Source organism: Lepidochelys olivacea, assembly GCF_965140295.1.
Source record: "Lepidochelys olivacea isolate rLepOli2 genome assembly, chromosome: 3".
Lineage (NCBI taxonomy): Eukaryota > Metazoa > Chordata > Testudines > Cheloniidae > Lepidochelys > Lepidochelys olivacea.
The window spans coordinates 119,475,342-119,494,219 of record NC_140413.1 but is presented as its reverse complement, the minus strand read 5'-3'; positions in this window follow the sequence as shown (position 1 = coordinate 119,494,219).

The window sequence follows — 18,878 nt, the reverse complement described above, 5'->3', positions numbered from 1 at the left end:
CATGGCAGTGGGTGCTGCCACTAGCAGAGATAAATCCTAAGCAACTGAGATAAGCCTGGGGAGGTTCAGAGCCTAATGTGAGACCCAGGTACATGCAAAAAAAGTTGGAAGAATGAAATAATTTTGTAAAATGCTGGGTTTGTAAGGGCGGGGGGTATATCTCAGGACCCCCTGTGCTCAAGTGACCCCAAAACTGGACCACTGACACTACCCAGCACCCCCAGGAGGCACAGGAAATATCAAGACAATCCAAGTCAGAATACGGTCTCTAAAGTATTTAGAACAATCCATCTTTAACCAGAAAATAATGCTTTACCTTAACTACAGCAGTTCTGATGCTGTTATAACTATAAATGTTTTACAAGAATACAAACACACAATTTTAAAAATATAACAATGGCTGAGGCAATTAATTTTAATATAGCTGATAGTTCTGTAGTAAATTGTTTCAACAAAAATGTCATAAGGAATTTAGCACATAGACTTTGAGGGCATGCACAGCACAGAATCCAAACTGACATCATATGCTTAACATAGGCAAAAGTATTTATATGTAATCTGGAGTTCAGTGGGTAAATAAACATGCACTTTTAAATTAGTTCAATATAGTATAATACAAAAGTACGGAATATGGTGCTTCTCATAAACAAAGAACATTTTATGAAACCAATAAATTAACTGTAACAGTTGCGTCAATCACAATTGTAAAAGTTTATGGTGCAGTTGGCTTTTGTACATTTATATTCTGTCAAGTGCCATCTAGTGGCTGAATAATCTAATTGCTCTAATAGCACCTTGTGTTCAGATGAGGTAATTACTGAAGAGCATGCTGGGAGTAACAGCCATGTCATGAAGCTTAGGATGTGAGAAACAGGAAAGAGAAGTTCTGTGTGTACAGCCTGTCTCAGTTTGTTTCTGTCTGTGATTTATTCACACTTTACACAATCATCATCCTACTCTATTTCAAAGAAATATAATAATCCATTGATACTAAATTAGTGAGATTTTTCTTCATACTCTTAGTACATTGGGCCTGATCATTAGATGTTGCAGATCAGTTTGTTCCATTGAAGTCAATGAAGTCATGCTGATTTACACCAGCTGAGGATGTGGTCCCATTATTTTTCCATGTTTTTAAATACCTTTTCCTCGTACCAAAAATTGTTTATCATTCTGCTTTCAATACATATTTTTCTAAAAAGATATGAAAGAACTACTTTCTTGAGTTTGCATTAAACTCCTGATTGCACTTCTTGGAAAAAACATTTAATACGTTCAAGCTTTTTCTTCATTGTTTAGAAGAAACAAAAGAAGAACCACCTGAAAGAAGCCTTACATTTTAAAATTCCACCTTCACAAGTGCCTTTCTTTAAGAGCTGGAGGAAAAAACATCTTCCACATATTGATTTGTCTTATATATACACATGTTAAAAAAACCAGAATTATAACCCATTCTGTAGTTCATACAACATTGGGAATTACCATATTGCTGATAAGTGGTATATAGTGAATGCATCTTTGATATGATATGCAGTGTCTGAAACAAAAAGAACGCCCATATTTTCCTCTGTATCAGAAGCTTCTGTTTGAAGGCAACTGTAATTGGAGGAGAGACAGGCAAAAGCACCATTTAAAACTAGCATCCTAGTTCACCTTCTATCAATTCATGTGGAAAAATACCAATACATAGCTGAAGACTTGAGTTCTTCCTACTGCAAATAAACACTGAGACAACCAAGAAGGGATCTTTTAATAAGCTTGGTGGAACAGGAAAGAAAATGGCTTTTTCTCTAATATATTAACTGAGGAAGTACAGTTTTTCCCCATCATTTGCTCTGCTCAGTATCTATCTATGTACAGATAACAGCAGAGAATTCCAATTAAGTAGTAGATTCTTAATGGATCTAACTATTGGTTTCTTTGTGATCGTCTCAGACAATTCTCCTGTTGTTTGGATCCTCTAAATATTTAACTCCAATCCTTCAGCATTTAATGGGCATAAGACTCCTACCACTAGAAGGAAAACCTCTGTCAGCTGGAAACAAACTAACAAAAAAAGAATCTGATTTGTGCCACTGCATCCCATATCTCGAGAAGGATCCAAACCCACTTATTGTCTGAGGCAGCTGATACAACAATGACACGGGTACCAGAAAAACAACAAATAGTCATCTACATATTGAGATAGCTCATGAGCTCTTTCCTTTTCTCTGTACCCTGAATGCCTTCATGTTTTCTGACAGCTATTATAATAGCTAATGGCTGGATTGAACAAAAAGGGAAAAACAAGGTGGCGGGGGGGTGGGGTGGGGTGGGGTGCATTAACATTAGTAGCTACTGTTGGAGCAAGGAAACTATCCAATCCAGAGACTGTGCCATCCTGAAAATAATGGAGTGCTACATAGAAGATTTCCCCTTCTTTCCAATCTTTTCTCTCTCTCCCAGTCTCAAAGTAATCTCTATTGTCATTTTGCTGTATGTTGTGCACATTAGTCTCCTATTATTTTATTCCTTGTAAGAATGGGACTTGATGTTTCTCTAGCTCCAGAACATATTTGAGTTGTGAGGAATGTCTGGTTGCTAGAATTCTACTTCATCTGCATGTATTCCTAGGGCCAAACTTTTCCTTTGTTGTTTACTGTATGAGAAGGATGTTCACTTCAGCTGTCTGTGTTAGCCCTGGATTTTAGTATGTTTCCCCACATACAAAAAACCCAAAATCTGTTGTGTTCACTCCAGATTACTTTTATTTTAAGGTACAAATAAAGACTCTATGTAGCCTTCTGCATTGGAACTGAAACACAAAGTGGCAACCATCTCACAGCTGCCCCATAGCAAGCAGGAATGCTCCCTTACATTTAAAGATACAGGATGCAGAAAATAGAATAAACATCAGTCACAGCTCACAACTAAATGCATGTATTTATTGTTTTCTGCAAAATCAGTTTGGGCCAGGCTCTCGTTGAGTGATCCATCCTGTCATCTAATCCCAGTTTCTGGCAGTCAGAGGCTAAGGTCACCCATAGCATAGGGTTGTATCCTTGACCATTTAGGCTAATAGCCATTGATGGACCTATCACTTTCATGAATGATATTAATCAATTTCATGTTTCAGTGACTACTTCACAATTCACCTTGACTGTTTTCCCTTTGTATCCTGGTCTGTGTCTGGCCACCAAACATAATTTACAGCCACATTTAAAATTTTTACTATACTTTGGTGATGTTTGTATAATTTAACCAACTTCCTCACCTGTAAGCCATTGGGTATCACTACACATATACTCTAGAGAAAACAAGCATTCTGAACTGAGAACTCCCTCCTGGGTACTACCACAATGAAAAATAGAAACAATAAAGTCCTTTCTTTGCTGTAGGAATTGGCCATCCACAAAGAGTGCACTGCACTACTTTGTCCCAAATAAGGTCTTTCTTAGCTTTCAATGCTCTCCATTTGGTTGTCATGGGAAGGTCTGCTGGTAAAGGACTGATTTTACTTGTGGTGTGTCTCTATTTTCAGAGGCACTCAGGATAACATATCAGTACCAGCATGTTCCTCTGAAGGCTTGAACCTTATATTGCACTGTCACACAGTTCAAATCAAAGGCTATTTCTGTATTGTGGCTGCTGCCAGAAGTGGAATGCCTGTCTTTGGGCCTAGTGCCTGATTTTCTGCAGCTTTGTATCTTCTGTAGTCACATAAACCAGTGCAGAATGAGTATAGAATGGTTATAAAATGTTACCATCACTGTAAGTAGAGAATCTGATCTGGTAGTATTTGATATCCACTTTGCATAGCTGCAATGACTACACAAGGTTCAAGTCTAGGTAACTTTTATTTCAGCTGAACGAACATAAGAACATAAGAATGGCCGTACTCAGGTCAGACCAAGGATCCATCTACCCCAGTATCCTGTCTTCTGACAGTGACCAATAGCAGATGTTTCAGAGGGAATGAACAAAACAGGCTCTCGTTGAGTGATCCATCCTGTCATCTAATCCCAGTTTCTGGCAGTCAGAGGCTAAGGTCACCCATAGCATAGGGTTGTATCCTTGACCATTTAGGCTAATAGCCATTGATGGACCTATCTTCCAGGAACTTACGTAATTCTATTTTGAAACCTGTTTTAGTTATGGCCTTCACAGCATTCCCTGACAAGAAGTTACACAGGCTGACTGTACGTTCTGTGAAGTACTTCCTTTAGTTTGTTTTAAACCTGCTGCCTATTAATTTCATTGGGTGACCTCTGGTTCTTGTAATATGTGAAGGAGTAAATAACACTTCCTTATTCACTTTCTCCACATGAGTCACAATTTTATAGCCCTATATCATATCCTTTAATTGTCTCTTTTCCAAGCTGAAAAGTCCCAGTTTTTTAATTTCTCCTCATATGGAAGCTGTTCCATACACTTCATCATTTTTGTTCCCCTTCTCTATCCCTTTTCTGATTCTAATATATCTTTTTTGAAATGGGTGACCAGAACTGCACGGTATTCAAGGTGTGGGCATACCATGGATTTATATAGTGGCATTATGTCTTATTATCTATCCCTTTCCTAATGGTTCCTAACATTGTTTGTTTTTTTGACTGCAGCTGCACATTGAGTGGATGTTCTCAGAGAATTATCCACAATGACTCCAAGATCTCTTCCTTTAATGGTAACAGCCAATTTAGACCCTATCATCTTGGATGTATAGCTGGGATTATGCTTTCTAACGTGCATTACTTTGCATTTATTAACATTGAATTTCATCTGCCATTTTGTTGCTCTGTCACCCAGTTGTGTGAGATCCCTTTGTAACTCCTCACAGTCTGCTTTGGACTTAATTATCTTGAGTAATTTTGTATTGTCTGCAAATTTTGCCACCTCACTGTTTACCTCTTTTTCATTTATGAATATGTTGAACAGCACTGGTCCCAGTACAGACACCGAGGGGACACTGCTATTCACCTCTCTCTATTCTGAAAACTGACCATTTATTCCTACCTTTGTTTACTGTCTTTTAACCAGTTACTGATCCATGAGAGGATCTTCCCTCTTATACCAAGGCTGCTTACTTTGCTTAAGAGCCTTTGGTAAGGGGTCTTGTCAAAGACTTTTTGAAAGTCCAAGTACACTATATCCACTGGATCACCCTTGTCCACTTGTTTGTTGATCCCCTGATAGAATTATAATAGATTGGTGAGGCATGATTTCCCTTTACAGAAGCCATGTTGACTGTTCCCCAACAAATCACGTTAATCTCTGTGTCTGATAATTCTGTCGTTTACTATAGTTTTTACCAATTTGTCTGGTACTGAAGTTCGGTTTACTGGCCTGTAATTGCCACCATTCTCTCTGGAGCCTTTTTTAAAAATTGGTGTCACATTAGCTGTCCTCCAGCCATCTGGTACAGAAGCTGATTTAAATGATAGGTTGCAGACTACAGTTAGTAGTTCTGCAATTTCACATTTGAGTTCCTTCAGAACTCTTGGGTGAATACCATCTGGTCTTGGTGACTTACTACTGTTTAACTTATTAATTTGTTCCAAAACTTCCTCTATTGGCACCTCAGTCTGAGACAGTTCCTCAGATTTGTCACCTAAAAAGAATGGCTCAGGTGTGGGAACCTCCCTGACATCTTCCTCAGTGAAAACTGATGCAAATAATTAATTTACAGTAGAACCTCAGAGTTACAAACTGGCCAGTCAACCACATACCTCATTTGGAACAAGAAGTACTCAATCAGGAAGCAGCAAGGACCAAAAAAAAAAACAAAAACCCAAACCCATACCTAGTACAGTACTGTGTTAAATGTAAACTACTAAATCTTTACTGGTGTGCAGAAAGTAAATAAGGAAGTGTTATTTACTCCTTCTCAGAACACATGAAATGAAATTAATAGGCAGCAGATTTAAAACAAACAAAAGGAAGTATTTTTCACACAACACACAGTCATCCTGTGGAACTCCTTGCTAGAGGACGTTGTGAAGGCCAAGACTATAACAGGGTTAAAAAAAGAACTAGATAAGTTCATGGAGTATAGGTTCATTAATGGTTATTAGCCAGAATGGACAGGGATGGTGTCCCTAGCCTCTGTTTGTCAGAAGCTGGGAATGGGCAACGGGATAGATCACTTGATGACTACCTGCTCTGTTCATTCCCTCTGGGGCACCTGGCATTGGCCACTGTTGGAAGACAGGATACTGGGCTAGATGGACCTTTGGTCTGACCCAGTATGGCCATTCTTATGTTCTTATGTACTAAAAAAATAAAGGGAAAACAGCATTTCTTCTGCATAATAAAGTTTTAAAGCTGTATTAAGTCAATGTTCAGTTGTAAACTTTTGAAAGAACAACTAAAATGTTTTGGTCAGAATTACGAACATTTCAGAGTTATGAACAACCTCCATTCCTGATGTTTTTGTAACTCTGAGGTTCTACTGTAGTATCTCGCAATGACCTTATCTTCCTTGCGTGCTCCTTTAGCACCTCAATCATTCCGTGGCCGCACTCATTGGCAGGCTTCCTGCTTCTGATGTACTTTAAAAAAATTGCTGTTAGTTTTTGAGTCTCTGGCTATTGCTCTTCAAATTTTGTTTTGGCCTGTCTAACTATATTTTTACACTTGACTAGCCATAGTTTATGCTCCAATTTTCCTCAGAAGGATTTAACTTCCAATTTTTATAGGATGCTTTTTTCCCTCCATTTCTTTTATTTTGTTGTTTAGCCATGGTGATACTTTTTTGGTCCTCTTGCTACATTTTTTAATGTGGGGTATACATTTAATTTGAACCTCTATTATGGTGTTATTAAAAAGTTTCCATGCAGCTTGCAGGCACTTCACTTTTTTGACTGTACCTTTTAATTTCTATTAGCTTCTTCATTTTTGTATAGTCCCTCTTTCTGAAGTTAAATGAGATCCTGACATGAGATCAAATGCCTAAAGTTGCTCATTGAATTAATAATCCAAACACTAAGTGTATTATATTTTAAGCCTGTGGTCAAATACAAGATAATATGTGTCATCAAGTAACTAACAGTGCTGTGTGTATGTGGGAAAGAGGCAGGTGGGAGGGGGTTCATCACTGTAGATCCGTTTACTGGAACATCATGTCTTGAGTGACACACATTCCAACTTCTTATTTAAAACATTCGTACCTATTGATTTAGCCCTTTTTGGGTCTTGAGCAATCACATTTAATGAATCCTTAACCACCAGAGGTAGGTTCTTGTTGAACAGCTTCTCTCACAAATACAATTATCAGAATTCACAGTATTTTAAACTAGAGAACTTCTGGTGGTATATGACAAATATGTTATGAGAAAATGTCCCTCTCAGTATTGCAACAGCATAGCCTCATGATCAGAGTACAAGAGTAGGTGTCCTGAGTTCTGGATTCCATTCCTGGATCTGCCACCAAGGATAAACTTAAGTGAGTGACTTAACCTCTTTGTGCTCAGTTCCACATCTATACATTCAGATAATAATATTGTCAAGTGCTATATTGAGGATTAATTAATTATTGGAAAACATCCCTAGAAGAAAGAAACTATGTAAGTGTAAATGTTACACTATATAAGTGCATATTATTGTTCTCCCTGAGCGGAACCAATAATATATTCCTTATTTTTGTTAATATGCCAAGTGACACGAAGAATATTTCTGTGGTTTCCCCTACCTCTTCCTTCTACTTCTGTCCCCAAGTGGAATGGACACAGCTACATTGTCATTCTTTTTACCAGACACTGTTTTAATTAGGCTTAATTTCCCCATTCTTTGGGTTTACTCTTGCTAATCAGAATCATATAATTGAGTTGTCTGCTTGCTGATATTTTTTTTTCCTGCAGGATGTTGCCTCCAGTTACAGCTTAAAGCTAACACTTAAATAGAGTGTTTAAAGCATTTCTAGAAACTACGCCTAATCTAAATATCTATTATGTATAAAAAGCCACATCAACCCTTTGAACTTTATCTCCTATTTGCTTCCCTTCATTTTAGGAACAGCTGTGCATACTATCTATCTTCAGGTCCCATACTAATGGCCATCAACATAGTATCTGAGTGGTGCATTGCAACCCTATGATCATACAAGATCCTTCCCACCTGCCTCTCCTACTAATTTCCCAACTAACTCTCCAGCTTCCTACCATCCCATCTTAAGCTCCTCCTTCACGCATCCATTCTGTACTCTATAAATCTATCTTCCCCATAGCTGTCACTCCAGCTCACGCCCTTCAGTGCAACTCCTCCTGCTCACCAAAATGTTCTAACTTTCCCTTTCAATTCAATCCCACTGCCATTATCCTGCTAGTTTTCCTCATTACTTTTTCTTGGGGGGAAGGGGGGCAGGGGAGCAAATGGGCTCATGATGCGGCATCCGAGTTGAGAAAATAAACACTGGCAAATGAAGAAATTTTTCAGATTGCTAGTCAACCTCCATTTTGAATTTTCTGGCTTCTGGTGTCTTGATTTCTCCAACTTACATTGTTGCAATAACAATTTTTTAAAATTAGAATTTCACTGACTTTTTGCTAAGGAAAGAAAAGACGAAAGTTATAAGCAACTGTAAATACGAGTTTAGAACTGAACCTTTTTCTCAATCTTAGCATTGGCTAAATAGTGTCCATGAAACAATCATGTCCTTTGGCAATAGATGATACTCCAGATGAGGCTTGGGATGTTCCTTGCTGCTTGATGATTTCAGCTTGTCAATCACTTTAAAATACCCCACCTTTTTACAACAGTATGGTAGTTGTGAAGTGCTACACTGAGAAGGGATATTAGTGGACCACTTCCTTCACCTTTCCCTGCTTCTCTGCTCAGCCACAGGAAAGGGAAGAGGGGAGGAGAAAAAAGGGGAAAGTTTGCTGGAGTCTTCCTGCAAAGCAATGGAAAAGGAGTGCTGCTAATGGAATCCTCATAGTTGCAGGGTGCAACAATACCTTTCCTCTTGCCCCCCTGTAGCAGTAGATGAGCACATCTCCATGAAGGCCAAATATATTTTCTTCTGGTGTCTCCCAAAGTGGGGTGAAGGGACATCCCTGCCACAGTCCTCCTGCTGCTTCAGGGCTGAAGATGTAGCTTTACCAAAGCTTCCTAAAGCTGGGATTAGGAGGGAGGGCTAAGATATCTAAGGCCTGATTCTCCTCTCACAAAGGTTTTACAGTGGTGTATCTTCCTTGATGTCTGTAGAGTTACTCTTCATGTACAGAGGTGGCTGAGCAGAATCAAGCCCAGGTGGACTGCAGACTCTGTCGTTGTCACAGGATGCAGAATAGACACCATAGGTGCTCTCCTGAAATAATGAGGCCAAAGAAAGAGACGTAAGTGTGAAAAGAAGATCTGGAATGGAAAATTGAAGACTGAAAAGATAGGCCCTCATTATAAACAAAACTTTAGTAATAGTTACGCTGTATTCCTCAATGAATTCAGTTTGCTGATTGCATAGTGCAAGACAGAAAAAATCCCCATCTTCCCCACTGGGCATAAGTCAGAGGTTCTCAAACTGTGGTCCGCGGACCACTCCATTCAGGTGGTCCGCAGATAGTTCCCTCTAAGGTACATGCCTGGGCGGCCGCACATGAGAGAATTAAGGGCCACCCACTTAATTAGTGGAGCTGCGCAGTCGTAGCTCCACTAATTAGGTGCCTGGACTCTGGAAAAGACGCACATGTAAGGTGAGGGGGTGGCCTTGGGGAGAATAGGGGGTTGATGGGAGGGGGCAGTGGGTTGAGAAGAGGGGGTGGGGAGAATTTGGGATGTGCAGGGCTGTGGTGGCCAGAGAAAGAGGCGACTTTCCCCATTCCAGGACTGTGGCTGCCGGGGAGAGAGGGCCCTCCTTCCCAGCCTCAGGTCTGTGGTTGCTGTGGCGGGGGAGAGACCCCCCGTCCTTCCCAGCCCCAGCTCGGGGGCTGCCACGGCAGGGGAGAGAGGGTACTTCCATCACATTAGAAAGGTAAGACTACTTTACTTAAAAGAGGAGTTGTGTGTTTTTATTTGTAGAACAAAAAAAGTTTATTATTATTAAGGTTTTTTAATATAGCGCTTTTATCCAAAGCACTTTACAATAGTTAGCTAACAGCACAAACAACATTTGGAAAGATCATTAAGTGGTCCGCCAAGACCCTCAGCAATTTTCAAGCTCTCCAACGCATCATCAAGGATCTACAACCTATCCTGAAGGACGACCCATCACTCTCACAGATCTTGGGAGACAGGCCAGTCTTTGCTTACAGACAGCCCCCCAACCTGAAGCAAATACTCACCAGCAACCACATACCATGCAACAGAACCACTAACCCAGGAACCTATCCTTGCAACAAAGCCCGTTGCCAACTGTGTCCACATATCTATTCAGGAGACACCATCATAGGGCCTAATCACATCAGCCACACTATCAGAGGCTCGTTCACTTGCACATCTACCAATGTGATATATGCCATCATGTGCCAGCAATGTTCCTCTGCCATGTACATTGGTCAAACTGGACAGTCTCTACATAAAAGAATAAATGGACACAAATCAGATGTCAAGAATTATAACATTCATAAACCAGTCGGAGAACACTTCAATCTCTCTGGTCACTCGATTACAGACCTAAAAGTCGCAATATTACAACAAAAAGACTTCAAAAACAGACTCCAATGAGAGACTGCTGAATTGGAATTAATTTGCAAACCGGATACAATTAACTTAGGCTTGAATAGAGACTGGGAGTGGATGTGTCATTACACAAAGTAAAACTATTCCCCCACGCCCGTTCCTCAGAAGTTCTTGTCAACTGCTGGAAATGGCCCACCTTGATTATCCCTACAAAAGGTTTTCTCCCCCACCGGCTCTCCTGCTGGTATTAGCTCATCTTAAGTGATCACTCTCCTTACAGTGTGTATGATAACACCCATTGATTTATGTTCTCTGTGTATATAAATCTCCCCACTGTATTTTCCACTGAATGCATCCAATGAAGTGAGCTGTAGCTCACGAAAGCTTATGCTCAAATAAATTTGTTAGTCTCTAAGAAGCCACAATAGAGACTAACACGGCTGCTACTCTGAAACCTTAAACTCCTAGGCATATTTAAGTTTATCCACATACATAATATTACTGTAAAGTTTTTGCAAGGTTATTGAACCTCTAACAAAAGGCCCTATGAATAATGGCAGAGCCTATATTGATAATTCTTTTTGCAAAATATTAAAACCTACTCACTATTAACTAATTTGCTTTAATGTTGCCAAATATTGCTCAGGATGAGCAACCTTCTCTCCAACAGTAATTTCACTGGTTGTCATTAAATCCCACGGGGTGTCAAATGAATTTCTATCAATAACACTACAGTAAATCACACTCAATAGGAATAAAATATCCCTAGTAAAGATAATTCCCACTTTCTATCATAAAAAAACAGCTGGCAATTAGAAACAAATCCTACTATGGCAATATTGCAAATACTAACAGGGCAGTGAGAAAGCAGGTAATATAATCATCATCATCATCACCACCATTTCCTTTTTCCAACACCAAGACTGGGTAGAGCCGAATTATGAGCAGATTCCATTCATGCCTGGTTTGAGCTGCCATTTGAGTCTGTGGGAGGATTGCCTGGATCGTTTTATATACCATGTTATACCATTGTTACCTTGAATGTCCAAAGCCTCTCTCACCAGGCACTCTTCCACAGAGAACAGTTTTAGGCAATTGGTATAAAATCAATCTAGCAACATGGCAAAATTATTGTAATTGGCACTTTTTAACCACTGCAGTCATGCACTACACTTTCAGTCGTCTACAGATGTTGTAATTTTAGTCTATCTAGCCTTCTCATGTCTAGGATATGGTGCAGGCACCTCGTTTCAAATGTTTGCAGCTTTTGCTTCAGACACTTTTCCAGTACCCACGTGTCACAACTGCAAAGTAACATGGGTCCAATGAGTGTTGTATGTAATCTGGTTTTAGCTGTTATAGACACTGATTTAAGGTTCCAAACATTTTTATTTAGGAATGCACATGTTCTGTTGGCAGTAGCTATCCGCTTGAATGAAGGGTCACCCACCTAATTAGTGGAGCCGCAGAGGCGTGGCACTAATTAGGTACCTGGACCCTGAAGAAGATGAACACGTAAGGTGAGGTGGTGGCGTTGCAGGAAATAGGGGGTTTTGGTGGGAGGGGGCAGTGGGTTGAGAAGAGGGGGTGGGGAGAATTTGGGACATGCAGGGTTGCGGTGGCCAGAGAAAGAGGCGACTTTCTCCAGCTCCAGGGCTGCGGCTGCCGGGGAGAGATGGCCCTCTTTCCCAGCCTCAGCTCTGTGGCTGCTGTGGCAGGGGAGAGACTCCCCTCCTTCTCAGCCCCAGCTCGGGGGCTGCTGCAGCGAGGGAGAGAGGGCACACCCATCGCATTAGAAAGGTATGACTACTGATATTAAAATATGAGTTGTGTGTTTTTATTTGTAGAACAAAAATGTTTATTATTAAGGTTTTTTTTATATACTGCTTTGATCCAAAGCGCTTTACAATAGTTAGCTAACGGTACAAACAACATTTGGAAAGATTATTAAGTGGTCCGCTAAGACCCGCAGCAATTTTCAAGTGGTCCGCGAAAAAAAAAGTTTGAGAACCACTGCTCTACAGAATATGTTGCTGGGAATGTTTATAAGACTTATTCCTTTATAGTTTTTCCAATCTGCTGGGTCACTTTTCTTAAGGAGTGGTACAATGATGGAGGGTTGCAAGTCTTCAGGGGTTTAACCGCATTTGGGCAAAGGCTGAAATAGTTTGCAAAGGAGCATGACCATGCCTCTTCTGCCATGTTTTAACATTTCAGGCAGTATACCATCTGGACCAGGTGACTTGTTGTTACTGAGGGACCTGATGGCAGCTTCAGTTTCTGTTTCCAATATGTGGTCTTCTTTGTTGTCGCCTTCACAATTGATGGCCTCAGGTACACTTGGGTCAGCTTGACTAGTCACATTCAATAGCTGATGAAACTATTCTTTACATCTTTTTCTGTTTATCAACTATATAGTTCCCCAGAGGATCATGTAGCTGACTTGCTACGGGAGTTAACTTCTTTGATAGTAATCTAACTTTCTGAACAAGTCCTCTTACATTACTTTTTTGAAAGTATTTTTAACCTTTTCCAACTTCTCCCTCAAGCCTGTCTATTCTGTTTAGTTCCTTGTTGAGCCGCCCATATTTGTTTTTACGCTCAGGGCAATCTTCAGCTTTCAGATGTTCTTGATATGCTTCCTTTTTTCTTCCAGATAGGTTTGCAATATCTGATGTTACCCAGTCTTTCCTTTTTTTCCTTCATCCCTAAAACCACCTCACTCATAGCATCAATGAGGTCTTTCACCTCTGCCCAGAATTGTACTATTGTGTCCTCTTCATCTAAGAGCTGGGCAAAGTAGACTTCAGTAGTATTCTGAAAGGTCACCATAGTGTCTGTATTTTTCAAAGCTTCAACCAGAGATGAAAGTAAGCTGGTACGCCCCGGTATGGCGTACCGGTAAGAGCCAGTGCGCTGTACCGCTTTCCAGTGTGTCTGGCTTTCCCAGACGGCAATTTAAAGCCCTGGGGTAGCGGCGGCGAGGCTGCGGCGGGGATTTAAAGGGCCCTGGAGCTCCAACTGCTGCTACCGCCCCGGCCCTTTAAATCTCCACCTGAGCCCTGCTGCCTGAGCCCTGGGGTACCGGTGGCAGGGCTCTGGGGGGGATTTAAAGGGCCCCAGAGCTCCAGCTGCTGCTACTGCCCCGGGGTCCTTTAAATCCCCACCTGAGCCCTGCTGCTGAAGCTCTAGGGTAGCAGTGGTGGGGCTCCGGAGGGGATTTAAAGGGCCGGGGCAGTAGTGGCTGCTAGACTCCCAAGTCCTTTAAATCTCTGCCTGAGCCCTGGGGTAGCGGCAGCGGGGCTCTGGCAGGGATTTAAAGGGCTCGGGGCTCCAGCAGCTGCTACCACAGCGGAGCCCCAGGCCCCTTAAAGCTCTGCTAGAGCCCAGAGCCCTGGTGTAGCAGTGGCAGCCGGGAGCCCCCAGGGCTCCTCAGTGATTTAAAGGGCCCAGGGCTCTGCTGCGGTAGCGGCAGCTGGAGCCCTGGGCCCTTTAAATCGCCCCCGAGCCACGGGGTTCCCAGCTACCTCTGCAACTGGTAGCTTGGGGGTAAATTAAAGGGCCCTGGGCTCCCAGCCGCCACTACTGCAGCTGGAGCCCTGGCCCTTTAAATCTTGATTTAAAGGGCCCGGGGATTTAAGGCCCTGCCTCTTCCGGTTAAGGCCACACCCCCTGATCAGGACTCCAGCGTACCGGTAAGTCCTCTAACTTACTTTCCCCCCTGGCTTCAACACAATAGATTCTCTTGTCTTTTTGTGTGTGTGCATATTTTGAAGTAGTAAATCTGATCCCGACTGTAGTGATCACTGCCCAATAGTCTGAATCTGCATTTAGGCTTCTGTAGACCCTGCAGGCTAGTACACTTGTTGTCCAGCATTGCCTTACTAAGATGAAGTCAATCATGTTTTTTGCAGTACCATTGTTAGAAATCCATGTTTCTTTATGAACTTGCTTGTGCTGAAATGCTATGTTTGTTATAAACAAACTGTTGATTGCTTCTGTTCTGCACTATTACCTCACTTATTTTTTGATCCTGTTGTTTCTTGTCCCATGATGTTCTCCCAGTCGGTGTTATCACTCCCAGCCTTGGCATAAAAGTCCCCTATTATAACACTTGATGGGGTTTGTGAAAGCTCTACTTGAATTTAATTGTAAAATTGGCTTATGGCACTATCTTCTGCATCTGTTGTGGGTAAGTAGAGTTGTATTATAGTTACAGGATCATGTTTCCCTTGTAGTTTAATGTTAATTATGCATGAAGAGATGTACCTATAGCTTTTAAAAGACCTGTAAGCTTTTTTCCTGATAGTACAAAGCAACCTCTTCTCTGTGAACACTGTCTGCCCTTTCCAGAGTAAATGATTTCACAGTGCTTTATGGAGAGATTGCCATTTCCAGTCCAGAGTGTTTCACAAATACCAAGAATGTCTATGGAAAAGGAAGTAGCTCTAGTTTCGAGTTTGTCACATTCATATAGTATTCGTATGTTCCAGTGTGCACTCTTGTTTTGATGCTGAACAATCTGTTCTTTCTTAGGCAACTTTTTGCACAGCCAGTTCCCAAAATGTCAGCATGGACCTTTTTAGGCTGGGTGTTGTCCAATTCAGTATGCATAGTTTTAATTTTTGCTGATTTGATCAGTTTCTTAAATAGGTAGCTAGACTGCCAGCCACTTCAAGTCTAGGCAATCCCCTTCTATTCACTACTTACTGAAGGTATCCATATTGCATCACAAGAAGTTGCAGTGAGACACTGGGTTTGTGGCCTGGTCGAATCCCTGCTCCCACCTAAGTTACCACAGGGCTGGTCCTGCCACTGTTTGACTCGCAAGCAAAATCTGCTAGAAAGAAATCCACTCTCCCTTTGAAAACCACTCACCCTTTGCAAAGCAGGTAGTATCCTTGTCCAAAATTGAGGAGCAAAGGTTAGAAGGAAGGTCATTTTAATTGAGCTCTCTGTATAGTCATGTTTCAAAGTTAGATCTGATTGTCTACTACTGCGTGGTGGGGGGGTCTCCTGTTTTACAGCCTCTTTCACTTCTTTGCTCTAAAACTATGAGGTAAAATCTGATCTATGGTCTCTACTTAGTCAGCTATACTGTGTTTAACACTGGAGTCTGAGTTCCTCATAATTTTTTCCCACATTAATATCCCACAACCAGTGGGGTTTGTTGTATTATTATTGTGGGAAGGCTAGAACAAATGGGTTTTTTATTTTGATCGGCTGGAAGTGAGATTGTAGTTATTCTAACTTCTTTCAGAAGTGAGGTCTACAGTTGTGGACAGCTGCTGAGAAAACTCTTGTCTCCTTTTACTTACAAGTCTCACTCTTGTGGATGATAGCTTCATTGTTCCAGAGATTTGTAGATGTCTTGAGAGGTCATGATCATGTAGGAGGATAAGGCACTTCCTCAGGTAGCAAGGACCCCTCCCACAGAGGGCTTTGAAGATAAGGACCCAAACCTTAAACTTGACTCCATATTCAGCAAGTAGCCAGCACAGAGAGCACAGCATTAAGGTGATGTGCTCTTGGTAGTCTGCCTTGCAAGAAGATGGAGTACTGTCTTTTGAAAGATTTAAGTTTTTTTTATAAGTTTTAGTTCCTACATGTATGCAGTAATCAAGCTTGGAAGTCACAAATACCTGGTGCTTTGTGGCAAAGTCTGAATATTTTTGGCTTGGATGCATTCTCTTGGCCAGGCTCCAGTTTGAGCTGAGTTGGATCAGGTCAGGTCACTGGCCTGCTACTTTGCCCTAGGGGCTACCATCTTGAATTCCAGAATCTAAATTCAGATTAAAAACAATTAAATAACCATCATAATGCCAATACAGTGGTATGTGCTTCAGTGTCCAGACAGCCTAAAATAATAGCTGAAAATGGTGTAAACTGACATGTTTGTCAAAATGTGGACCAGCTTAGTTCTCACAATTTAAATGTCACAATCATTAACTATTACGCTGCTACCAAAACATCCAAGAAAAAAGGATGAGAAAATTATGAACATCTGTGAGTGGTATTTCATTCTGGCATCATGAGTGGGCAACGCTGTGTTTGTGGTTGGAGTTTGGTCTGGGGGCAGGACTTGTGAGCACCACAGTATATTTTTTCTCCCCTATTACCCCTTCTCCTGGCTATCCACAAGTAAAAATCATCCTTGATTTCTCACTTCTTGATATATCACATCTGGGGTACTCTTTCAAAATTCAACCATTTATGAGTTATTTATTTGAAATAAAGTGTGAAAATAATATTTTAAAATAGGAAAAGTACACCTTTTACCCCCTCCACCTCCTGGGTAGATTTAAAATGGCTGAGGGAATTTTACTTAGGTACAAAAGAAAAAGTCACCTTTGACCAGAGATGGAGAATGGAAAATTTCAGCTCCAAAGGTGAACTTTTCAGTGAGTTATTATGAACATATGAAAACAGGAAATTGTCACTGGAACTTTTGTGTTACCTTACCTTATTTGCAACCAAATGGATGCTATACTTTCTTTTCACATGTTTGTACAGCTTCTAGCATAGTGTCCATATTTAGGGCTCAGTAATACAAATAATCAATCATGATAATAATATGGAGAGCAGGGCTGCCTTCATCTAGATAGTGGGCCTGGCCCTGCCATTATTCCTGCCTTGCACACAGCTACTGTGGAATAGAATATGAATGGACTATGTCTCAACTTAATGCAGATGCACAGTATCAAAAAACATCTGCTAGCTGCTGATTTTATACATATTACAAAGACTTTCTGACGGTTAAATGGACTGTTTTTTCATTCCAAACCATAATTTTCCATCTGGGATCATTTGATCTGTCCTCACTCCAATATTTGGTTTATCTAGCCATTTCTTCCCTCCTATGTGTTTTGTAACTTTCTATTTGGCTCTCTATGTGTGTCCTGCCTGTGAATGGAAATTACAACAGTACTCCTGTCATGATAATATGGTGGTAAAACAGAATGTTATTTTAATCCATATATTTTATTTCATTAGCATCTTTCAGCAGTGAACTGTAGTCTAGACTATTTAGATCTTATGATACCAACTGTTACCCAGTTAAATAATAGAACAACATGATAAAATGTATTATCTTAGAAGTTCCATCCAAAGTCTAGCAAGAGGATAGAGACCCCACATTATTTTTTCTTTAGAATTTAAATGCAACCAAAGAGGAGAAGTGTACATGTCCCACACAGAACTCCTACATGGCTCAGTGACCTTCATCCTTTACTGGAAACACTGATGCATACCTCAGTGCAATGATGGCCTTGTCTATGGTTATGCATGAAATGCCTCTTACTGAGTCTATTTGCAGAGACAGGGACTACACTATGTGAATTGGGCCCTTCACTAAGTTATCAATACACTTTTCATTGTTCATAGGAGGACTAATATTTAATTTCTAAATTAGTCTTGAACAAGTCCTTAAATCACTGCATTGTTCCCATCCCACACTGATTTGTCTTTTATAGATTTCTGTTCGTGGAGGCAAATTTCATTTTATTTTTTTTAGTTTCTTAAGACCTTATTGTATGGAACATGATTCAGATTAATAAGGAACAAAGGCAGCTAAAAATGGAGTCCATCTGGCACAGGGTGGTGAAAGCAGTGGAGAACCTGCACTGGGACTCTACACACCATGTATTCTGTGGATGGGGTCTCTGTGATGCATGGTGATGGGATTGTGGGTGTGACAGAGTTGTGGTCCAGGAGTCCATGCACATTCTGAGCATACATGGCCATAAATCTATGTTGGAGCACTGAGGAGAAGCATGTGGTATTTGCTTCGTACCTAGCTGAACACACCTAATGGGCGCCGTGGACATTGCCTTCAGTTTGGGGCTAAGGAGTGAGAATTCCAACCCCACAACTTTGTCATAGCGAGTAAACTCTTGTAGTTAGGACCCCTCAAAACTGTAACACAGTTGCACCAAGAAGCCCGTGCCCCTAAAACCCGCAGTGACATGTGGGAGCATATGGATTGGGAACAAGGCTAGATTAAGGCAATGCAGGGCCATAGGCACATCATGACAAGGGACCCATTGTGACCCCACTCTGTGCCATGGTCCCACCCTCACTTGAAGTGGCAGTAGCAGCAGGAGCCATCCACATAAAAAGCTGTCTGCTGTGAGGCCAGTCACTGCTCCTCTTTTTTAAAAAAAATTAAATCTGACATTGACATCAACTTCAACTTGATCATTTTTGAGATATCTGAGCAGCGGAACTGAGGGAGGAAAAAACCATTTTCATCAGACAAGAAAGTGTTTTAAATTCATGTTAGTTTTACATAA